At 41.8% G+C, this 11,549-nt stretch overlaps 1 pseudogene; it reads left to right on the top strand.

The window, feature by feature from the left end:
* Positions 1-4,163: 4,163 nt before the first annotated feature.
* On the top strand, positions 4,164-10,712 carry LOC114798048 (glutathione synthetase-like; annotated as a pseudogene).
* Positions 10,713-11,549: the final 837 nt, after the last annotated feature.

Raw genomic sequence — 11,549 nt, 5'->3', positions numbered from 1 at the left:
GTCCGGCTAACAGCACTGGGCATTCCTGTGGAAACTGTAAATGACACACTGTAAATGACACACACATTCTAGATTTGTTTTTCGTGTTGGTTTTATTTATTATTAAGTTTAGCTGAACTCTTCATTTGAGCTACGCCTACAGAACAATAATGTAACATGGTTCAATAGATTGAACTAAAATCCTGTCCAAACATTGATTACTGCTGTAAAAGACTATGGTATCTGGAAATGGATATAGTATTTGCATAAATGGAGGGAAGCTCATTATTAGTGACAATTAGTCTTAATGTCCAATGGAATGATGCCATTTTATTGGTTTTCTTTTTATATCTTTAACAAATTAACATCTAGAACACCCAAAATAAAACCAGTTGTATTTGCAGCAGATGGAAGTTTTTTTTTCACAAAATAATCATTATGTTTAACTTTTTTTCTATTCAAATCCATTTAGATCATTTTTTTCACTTTGTATTAATTTAAACTTGATGGGGTTTCTTTTTTTCCAGTTTTCCTTTATTAAAAATTGTCAAAATGCTAATTAATTCACAATTTTAAACATTCACATTATGTGATTTGGACAAATGGCAAATACGTCATAATTGTGATCCCAACATGTCCTAAACTGAAAAGGAACTAAACACAATACATCATGACCTTGAGAGCAAAAGTAGAGATAAGTGTCCTTGCACGGAGACCAGACCTAACAGAGCCTCCCAAAATAGACGAGAATACAACTCCCGTTCCCAATAGCCCACATTCCAATCGGAGACTAACGGGCTAAAGAGTCACTCGGCTCTGGTGCTGCCCTGCATAACAGAGCCGGCATCAAGGTATAAAAACAAACTTTGATGCAGGGCAGTAAAAGTGGGAAGTATTCGGATTACTGGACCTGCTCCGCTCTCATTGGACGGTGGCGACATTATGTGGAGGGCCTTTCATACTTTAAATCATGCCTGGGCTTTTCTTATATTTAGTGTTTGATGGGCATATTGAGCATAATGTGATGTCTATTTCACCTCATCTCAAATGAATCTAAGTTAAATTAATATACATCTTTATGTTTTATGGCAAGGTTGATCAATTGCACAAATAGAATTCCTTTTTTGCTTATAGATCTTGTAAAGTTATATAACTCTTAATATCCTAAATATCTGAGTTTTTTTATTATAGTGTCACAAAGTTTTATCTTTTTTCCAGTTTTTTTTTTAAGTCAAATTAAGTTTTTTTTCCTCTTGTTGATGTTGTTGTGTTGAATTACTCTTGTATTAATATTACACTTCATTATACTTTTTTTCTCACTTAATCTAACTGATCTACGTTTGGCTTTTGAGATTCTGCTTCTTATCTAAAAAGCCATAAAAAAGCCAGAAAATAAACCTTGTTTGCTCGATTGTAAGCATAAATCCAGTCTCCGTGATCATTTTTCTCCAGACTGTGAGCTTTGCCCTGATTTATGGACATGCTTTCACACAGCGCTGGCCCCATGAATCTGTGACCTCATCTCACGGGGCAGCCATAGGAATTCATCTATGAATACCACAGTGGGCTGGCTTTGCTGGAATAACGTTGTGCTAATAAACACCGCTGAACCGGAGTCAGGTGAGCTTCAAATAAAAGACTGAAATGCATCTTTAGCAGGTGACTGGTGGTACCAATGATGATCAGTTCATCAGTCCTCACAGAGGATTCAGAGCACACATTTTATGTGTGTGTGCAACCATTCAACGATTAGGCCGATTTAGAAATTATCCAAATAAAATAATATCAATCGAAAAATTTTTACTGTTGTAAATGCTCGCCCACCGCTGTGCAAAGGCTGAGAGATATCATTTCTATCTTAAGCCTTGAAAATATTTCGCTACTCCCTTAAGAAATCATGTGAGAAATCTCACAAAACGTGTGACCCTTTCCTACAATACTTTAAGAACCTTGAGGCTTCCTGATTAGACCGTATCCTCCCCTTGACTGGGTGTACAGAGAACTGGGGCGACTGTCTCTTTACTTATTTTACATGTGGTTTCATTTTTTTGGTTAGTTTTTTTATATATATAAAAAGCTGTTTGTTTCATTGATCAATAAAAATATTTCTGATTAAACAAAAAAGAAATGACATTTTATTTTGTTATATGCGCATGTCTGTATATCTGCTGATGTATGTGTGCTTGTGAAACCCAAATAGTCTGTGGACTACACGGGGAAAAACAACTGGCTTTAGCTGAGTCAGTCTTTAGGCGATGCAGCTAACCCCTGATCTTCTAATATTTCGTGCCTGTTGTCCCTGTCCGACCCGCAAAAGACGAGCTAATCTGCCTTTCGGCAGTCCGGCGTGGGGAGACTACAGTGCCCGCCTTTCACCCGCTTCCCTGTCTCCCGCTCGCACCGGTGCGATCACCTACAGCTGTCTTTCTATTTTAAAAGTCGGCTTGACGGCAACATATCCCCCCTTCCATCTAAACCCCGCCGGGCTCCGGAGCCTCCAGCAGAACAATGGCCACGCGCTCACGTAAACTTTTTATACTTGGAACCACACAGCCTATGGGATAGCCCAAACAGGCCTGTTCCATGCCTATACAACAGACGCGCAGACGTGAAAACTCACTTGTTTAAAAAGTATTTCAAATGCGTCTAACCACACACTCACAAAAAAAAATAGTCTAGCACTTAACCAAATCCCTAGCAAAAGTTCTATTCCTGACAAGTAAGGCTCTATCAGGGCTCTTAGTTTTGTAACTCAGAATCTATGGAAACCGAATGAGAATTGCTGGTGTCTTCTCCCTTGTATCGTCTGCCAAGTTACAGTAAAGTCAGAAAGTAAAGTACAGAGGCCTTGTTCACGCACACAATTGAAGTGGCAAATATGATCATTTCAGGATTTATTGTAAATCCTAACAAGGGTTTCTGGCTTTTTTTGCAGAAATATACTAAATGGCCTCTGTGAACCCTGCAGGACCATGATGTAGGACACGTGGAGTGAGGAATTAGATTCACTGCCGGACAATCTCAATTAACACTGAGCAGCATGAGCAATAAGTGGGGTCGAGGCCTGACTCTTACCCCTCATCAGAACAACTCACACCTGCCCCCTGCTGCAAGTGCATTGTTACATTTGCTTAAATAAGGGGGTGTAGTGCCAGTGCTGAGTCTTTAGTTTGCAGTCAAAACTCCAGGGCAAACTCTCCGAGCAGGAATTAAGTTGTTCGCATCTCAGTCACATTACACAACTGGAAAATTGTGAGACTCATCAAGTCTCAACTCAAGATAGTGCAATTGGACCACTCCGTCTAACTGGACCTTGTACTGGACGATCATGATTAGCCCAGTTGACAGAGAAATTCAACTACCATTAGATATTAGAAATCATCAGAAACATTATTCTTATATGATCGAATGATTTGTTACATGAAGCTGAATGAACTGTATGGTTTGGAATAATGCAAAAGGAATTAGGACTGGCTAAAGCAATTAATCATGTTGAACTGACATTTTTCCCATCCCAGGGTACAGCATTAAAAGAAGGATTTGAGAATTTTGCAGGTGGCCCACTAGCGCCACCTACCGTACAACTGCTTCAGTCATCAGAATCAAGCTCTCCTTGTGTTCCTTTTTTTTTATAAATTTTGAGAAACATCAGAGTAAAAAAACGTGGCCGAACAAATTCAGACTTAATTTTCAGCGATGCTGATGGAACTGGAAAGCCCCGCGGCCAAAACGGAGTTTGCGTCCAGACATAGAACTAGACTCGTAGCGAACAGCTGGTAAGCCGCGCGATCTATAGCGCTGTAGCTCTATGCCCAGGCCGGCCGGGTTCCTGCTTCCGGGTGGTCCCGTCCTGGTCGATGATTGGCTGCGTGCAGATGTACGCGGAGGCGGCTTCACGGGGCGCTTCTCCTCATCCACGGCTGCGTGTGCGCTGCTCCTCGGGGTGTTTTTTCTTTTTAATAAATCGGCGGCAGAACGCGTTACGCGCCGTGATTATTGGACGTCGGCGGCGCGCGCAGGTAACGTCACGTCTGCGGCACGTGGCCTCGCGTGGTCGAACTTTGACGTGTGGAGAGTTGTGATGTAAATGATGCAGAACTGTGTAAATATTAGCGGAGCGTGAGAAGAAGTAAAGAGCGGAGTCGGACGTACGTCTCCGTCTCGCCCTCCTCAGGTGAACCGGCATGGAGTTCGGCGGGATTCCGACAGGAAGTGACGGCCGACGGGCAGCTGCTCGAGGATCTGGCCGAGGTCGCGAGGGACGCCGCTCTTCTGCACGGGCTTCTGATGAGGACCAGAGACGCGCCAATTCCTCCGAGGTGAGCCGGTGCGGGAACGTCGACGGAAGAGGCCGGCGGCCCGAGTGACCGTGACTAACACGCAGACACGGCAGTGATGCGACGCCCGACGGGCGCTTTGTTTTGTCCCCGGATTGTGGACGTTAATTCCGTCCCACTGACTGGACACCGGCGGCAGGCTGTAGTCCGAAGGTTGACTGTTCGAGTCCCCACACGCCTGTCATGGCTGCCCGCTGCTCACCATGGGTGATGGTTAAAGCGTCTCGGTGTGTGCTGCAGTGTTTACCTGGCTGCAGGTGCCCGGCCACGCCCCGTTCGCCCTCTTCCGTCGCCTCCACGTGGAATCCATCCGTTCACCTTTTCTGCGGCGGTTTGAACCAAGATCTCAAATTTGGACTCATGGGACCGAAGCACAGATTTCACAGGTTTCTTAAAGTAATGACGGCCACTCGTTTTTCTTTAGTTCACTGATTGGTTCTCGCCATAATTGATTTTAACAGTTGTCCTATGGGGCTGTCGGCTGTGTAGTAACCTGACCTCTGCACCACACAACTTGAGGGTCACAACCCTCAATAAAGCAAGAAATTACACTACTTAACCCCGATAAGGCTCAGCTGTGAAGGTCTTAAACCGTTTGTCTAAAGTGTTAAGCATTTCCTTGTGTGCTGCAGTGTTTCACAGTGACAGTGATGCAGTGTTTACCTGGCTGCAGGTGGTCGGACACGCCCCGTTCGCCCTCTTCCGTCGCCAGTGCCGAAGAGTCTGTTCCTCCAGGCCCTGGCCGCGCAGCCACTCTTCAACCGGCTGTGGACGGATCAGCCGGGACCCGGAGTTCCTGGAGAACGTGCTGGCCAGGTACCCGCCCTTTAAGAGTCCCACAAGTAGGAAATTTGCATAGTCACGGCAGAAAGTGAACAGTACAAGATAAGAGAAGGAAAAAATAAGTAGCATTAGGACTATGTCGACAGTACACTATAATCTAATAAATAATCTGTAAATATCTGGATGAGTGTATTAAAAATGCATGTGTGTGTGTGTGTGTATACATAAATACTTACATATACATTAGAGGTGTTATATTGTGAAATATTCCATGTGATATTGCATACAGGGACCTCAAATATCGATGTTTTTGTATGCAAAAAAAATTATTTAGTGAGGTCAGCATGTGACTACATCCAGTCCTGTGGATGGCGCTGTATGCCCATGTATCGTGACACGTTTTGTATTGTGAGATCCTTGCTAATACACACCCCTTATATAAACAGTACAGGTCAAACGTTTGGACACACCTTCTCATTCAATGTGTTTTCTTTCTTTTCATGACCATTTACGTTGGTAGATTCTCACTGAAGGCATCAAACTATGAATGAACACATGTGGAGTTATGTACTTAACAAAAAGTGGAGACCTGACCTCCACAGTCACCGGACCTGAACCCAATCCAGATGGTTTGGGGTGAGCTGGAGCACAGAGTGAAGGCAAAGGGGCAAAATAAAAAACATGTTTTTAGTTATTTCACCGTTTTCTGTTAAGTACATAACCTTTGGCCTGTACTGTGTGTTTTTATATACGCATACTCACTCTCACTATATATTGACGGGGCAGTGGTGGCCTAGCGGTTAAGGAAGCGGCCCCGTAATCAGAAGGTTGCCGGTTCAAATCCTGATCCGCCACGGTGCCACTGAGGTGCCACTGAGCAAAGCACCGTCCCCACACACCGCTCCCTGGGCGCCTGTCATGGCTGCCCACTGCTCACTCAGGGTGGTGGGTTAAATGCAGAGGACAAATTTCAATGTGTGCACGTGTGCTGTGCTGTGTGTCACATGTGACAATCACTTCACTTTCACATTATATATGAGTAAGTAATGCTGTTAACTTTTTTTCCCACATCAGCACAATTAAAGTGGATGATTTCACGGCACGGCTTTTCAGCATATACAGGCATGTTCTTCAGGAGGGTCCAAAACAAGTAAGACGTTTTTATCTGTTTCCTGAAACACAGACTTTCACATGTATTTTCCCACGTACTTCCGTTTGTCTTTCAAGTCCATTGTCTTAGGTTTGAATCGCTCAGACTACATGGTGGACCAGGACAGGGACGGAGGCATGTCCCTGAAGCAGATTGAGATCAATACTATTGCTGCCAGTTTTGGAGGGCTTACTTCACAGATGCCTGATGTTCATCGGTATGTAATGGCCTTTGTTATAACCTTATTTCAAAATGCAGTGATGCGCTACAGTTTTAGTTATATGGTGGTCTATAAAATATATTAGAGTTATATAGTATTGACCTTGACCATCTTTAAGGCACATCCTGGGTGTTGCCGAACGATTAGAGGATCAGAAGAAAATCCTCGACAACAACCCAGCAGCGGGGCTTGCCAAAGGTTTGGCCAAAGCTTGGGAACTCTATGGATCTGAAAGGTGAGTTGGGAAAGCTAAATGATTCTACATTTGTGATGCCTGCAAAAACCTCAGGGGTGGGTTCTCGTTGGACAGCATGAAATAAGAATGGGCACAGCTTAAAGCAGTTTAAGCAAATGAAGCGGTCATGTCCCACAACAGGGCTGTGGTCATGTTTCTAGTAGAAGAAATCCAGAGGAACATATATGACCATCGATATATTGAAAATGAACTTTGGAAAAGGTAAGAGTTATTTTTACATTAAATACTAGCCAACTTTAACCTTTGCAGGCAAGCTTGATTAAAATATCAGATGAATTGGAATGTCATATTTCACTTTGATGTGCTTTTTTTTTTTCCTTTCAGAAATATCCCAGTGATTAGAAGAAGATTTGAAGAAGTTTTCAAAACAGGGTCGTTGGATCAGGAGAAGAGGCTTTTTGTGTGCGTTTTTAATAAGCAATAGTTTGCATTCGTGCACTTTGTGTTTTCATAGATTGGGGAAATTGTGTCCTTGTATTTCAGAGGTGGAAAAGAAGTTGCAATCGTGTACTTTCGCAATGGGTACATGCCTCAGAACTACACAGAGCAGGTCTGCCACAATGTTCTTTTTGTCTCTCTCTCTCTCTGTCTTAGTTTTCTTCCATGCTGCTCATCCACCCGGTTACGAGCTCTCTTCTTTTTTTTTCTCGCTGAGAGTTCATATTCCTAACGAGTTTTGTTTCCTTCAATTACCTGACACGAAGGAGTTAATGGTTGCTCTCTAGCTCCACCTACTGAGTGGTTTCTGAATCTGCAGCTGGGTAGGCTTTTGATAACAGGCTGCAGGGTCACCCAGTCAAATTTGATGTGATTCAATGGAGACACATTATTTCAGTAAACATCTGGAAAAGGTGCCGTGAAGCTGTGCTGCTTGCAGTTATTTTATTCTTTCATTCTTTCATTAAATTTTCACATCCATTCAATTATGCTTATAGCAAATAACATGCTATATTTGTTGTAAGCATTTCTAATGTTTTCTCATAATAAAAAAGAATTATTGAATTATTATCTTAAAAACATTTAAGGTTGGGCCCAAACTGGCCTGTTCTGTGTGTGTTCCTGCAAATAATGTCAAGAAAACATTTGTGTGATTCGTCACCCTTATTTTTTCCTGCAGAGCTGGGAGGTGAGGCTTATGATGGAGCGGTCACTTGCTATTAAGTGCCCCGATATTGGCACACACCTGGCCGGGACCAAAAAGTCCAGCAGGAACTGGCACGTCCAGGAGTGTTGGAGAGCTTCTTCCCAAATGAGCCTGATGCTGTTGACCAGATCAGGGCCACATTTGCTGGACAGTACACACTGGACATGGGGGGAAAAGACTTACACAAAAGCACAACTTTATGTTCCTATTATTTCCATCTAATTCACATGAGACCAACGTTCTTGGAGGTTTGCAGTGGTTGTTGGTACCTGTGTGCTCCATTTAGGGAGAAGAAGGTGACCGGACAGTAGCCATGGCTTTGGCTGAACCAGATGTCTTTGTGTTAAAACCTCAAAGGGAAGGAGGAGGTGAGACAGTAACAGTGTTAATGTTGTGTTTGCTTAGAACATGCAATAGCACCTACTAGAGGAGACGTGTAAATATACCAGAAGAAAAGAGGTGGGCCTAGTACGAGGTTTATGGATGTCAATCGCACTTTAACCCTTTACCCTCAGATAAAAAAAAAAAGTCTGATGCTCTACCGACTGATCTGCCAAGACTTTATAAGGACATATTGTTCATATTCATATTAAAATACAATACAGGTGACATGATTCACATCCTCTTTGTAGGAAACAATATTTACGGCTCTGAGATCTGCCAGGTGCTGGAAGCAGTCAAGGGTGGCTCAGAGGGACTGCCTACATATTAATGGACAAGATCAGACCCCGTCCCTCTCACAACTACCTGCTGAGACCAGGAGAAACCCCTGAGACTCAACGCCTGCTTGAGTGAACTGGGTGCTTTTGGAGCTTATGTCAGGTATTTGGTGACAATTTTTTATATATATATTAAGTGCTCCGATATTGGCACACACCTGGCCGGGACCGAAGAAATCCAGCAGGAACTGTCACGTCCATGACTGTTGGAGCGCTTCTTCCCAAATGAGCCTGTGTGTGTGTGTGTGTGTGTATATATATATATATATATATATATATATATTATAGAGTAAGCAAAATTAATCTAGAATGGCTCATTTGAATTCTGCCGAAGGCATTCAGAATATGTGTGCTACCCAAATAATGACTAAAGTAGTCTTTGAGAACGGGTTTCTCAAGCCAGGTGGCATTAGACCAGGGGCTCATCTCCTGTTTCCAAAATGCATCACAAACTTAAATAGCTGCATCCATGTTACCACGTCACGTTTGATGTGGTAATTTCACAGTTCGAAGACTTTTCTCGCCCCCTACAGTGCAATTCGGCTAGGTATACATCCGCGCTAAAATATCAAGGTGAAAGTCATCATAGTGTAGCAGTTCTTCTTCTGCGTTGTGTAACTTTTTGATTTCGTTTCTTGAACCACAAATGATGAGTGACACCCAAGAGATTTTTTGCAAAGTGTTTTCTGTACAAAAGCAAGGTCACGTCAGAACATCGCGTCAACATCGCGGTTTTCTGCACTTCTCTCTACAATATACAGTATTAAAAGAACATTAAAAAAATATTCACAAAATAACACACATGTAAAATATTCCTAATATGTACATAAATTAAAATGAAAGAAATAACTTTTTGCACACAAACCCCACACACGTCTCACAACTCACGCCATGTGTCCAGAGAACTAAACCGGGTCACAAAAACAAAATAAGTCTTGAGGAAATAAGAAAATAAAAGACACAAGAAAGAAGAAATATACTTATAAATCTAGTGTAACCATTTAACTCCGGCACAATAGCTTGCGTAGACCCAGCTCCCAACCCAACTTTGTGAATAGATTAACGCCGATATTTGTTTTTATCGCCCGATAAGAGTCTCACGTTAACACAGCAACGGCCCACCACTAATATATATATATTAACTGCTATTACTATTATTAATCACATCAGCCACATAATGCACCTACACTCTCAAACATCAGTTGATATGATTGGCTGGAACCTCAGGAGACGTTTGATTGGCTACCTTTTGGAAAAAAAAAAAACACATTTGGGAAAATTCCCTTTTAGCGCTTTATTCACAAATCCACAAATAAATGTAAGGGTATTCACAAATATATATTGAATAAATGTAAGTGCCCTGACATTTGTGCATCAGATTAATGCATTTGTGAATCTTGTTACATTTTGTTGCTGAATCAAGAAATATATTTGAGTAAACACTGCTCCCGGGCGCCTGTCATGGCTGCCCAATGCTCACCAAGGGTAATTGTTAAAAGCAAGGTCACAGTGTGCTGTGCTGCAGTTTTTATCAATGACAATCACTTCACTTTCCCTTTTCCACTTTAATGGTGTGGTAGTTTAGTTTCAAAATTCACAAATAATTATCTCCATGTGAGACAAAGCGGCTTTTACCGTGTGTGGAGTTTTGCTGACAGTGGACTATGTTTTCGCAGGCATGGAAAGGACATGGTGATGAACGAATGTGTTGGCCACCTCCTGAGGACCAAGAGCGTGGAGTATTCTGATGGAGGAGTAGCGGCGGGGGTGGCTGTGCTGGATAACCCTTTACTTGTGTGAAAACCCTCCCCTCTCATCAGGGAAGTGTTGGAAGTGTCAGTAGTGAAGAAATGGTTATACATTTCACCTATCCCAGTCAGCACCAAAAACTCAAAACAGTTGGTCATTATCGCACTTTACATTCTGAATATAATTTATGGAGGGAAATACCCGGTTTAATAGAATTTTTCAGAACTACATTTCCCCAAGATTTTAAAACACATAGTAGATGACTGTAGTATATCGAACTCTACTACTATACAACTCGCAGCTACAATAAGGTAATATGCACAATTTAAACTATGAATGGATGAAGAATTTCTACTCAATGAGTTATGGTTTCATTTTATTTAATTAATACAATTTTAATAATTAATACTAATCTGTAGTATTTTTCCAATTAGCTTGGGTCATTTTCTGCTATGCAAGTGCTATTTGCATTTTAATTATATCATTATAGCTTTTTATATCTGGATACGGTCTTAAAATGCGTAGTTGCTGTGTTTTACATATTACTGCTTTTATTGAGTTTTTTGGATTGAAAAACAACACTTGTTTGTATGTTTGAACAAGAAAATTTTTAATCAAACCGGTGTGCTACCTGTAGCTGACTGAATTATACAAATGTAGTGCTAAACATTAGTTGCACATTGGTACAACTGTTGGCATTTGTATGATTATATCATTCATTAGATAACTGATAAATGGATTAGCAATGAATAAAGATTAATTATGTGAAACACATTCTGTAGGTTTCTGACTGGTGGGCTATGGCATGCAAATTTGTGTAATCTGAATAATGGTGCGTAAAATGATGGATTTCATGCAAACTTAATTGTGTTTTTCAGCATCAAAGTAAACTTCATTGGCGTCTCAGCTGTATACAGCCCAGTGTACAGAAAGGCTCCTATTACAGTGAAACGAGAAACAAATGGGATGCACAGTAGGCTTATTTACCTGGGGTAGTTCCTCATACTGCCAATAAAAAAAAAAAATTCCATGGACAAATCATGACCAACCCTGCACTGACACAATCACAGGCTCACTCGACCCTGGAAGGGCGTCCCACTCTGTTTTTTTTTTTTCCCCCGTGTGGGGTGTTAAAGCCCATTGTGACAAACTGATTTTGGGCTGTATGAGAAATAAATGTTGTTGTTATTATTAACATGGAGAAGGCATGTA

The sequence above is a fragment of the Denticeps clupeoides genome, chromosome 10, assembly GCF_900700375.1.
Source record: "Denticeps clupeoides chromosome 10, fDenClu1.1, whole genome shotgun sequence".
NCBI lineage: Eukaryota > Metazoa > Chordata > Actinopteri > Clupeiformes > Denticipitidae > Denticeps > Denticeps clupeoides.
The sequence above is the reverse complement of the archived record's forward strand: the minus strand, read 5'-3'. Positions and strand labels throughout refer to the sequence as shown.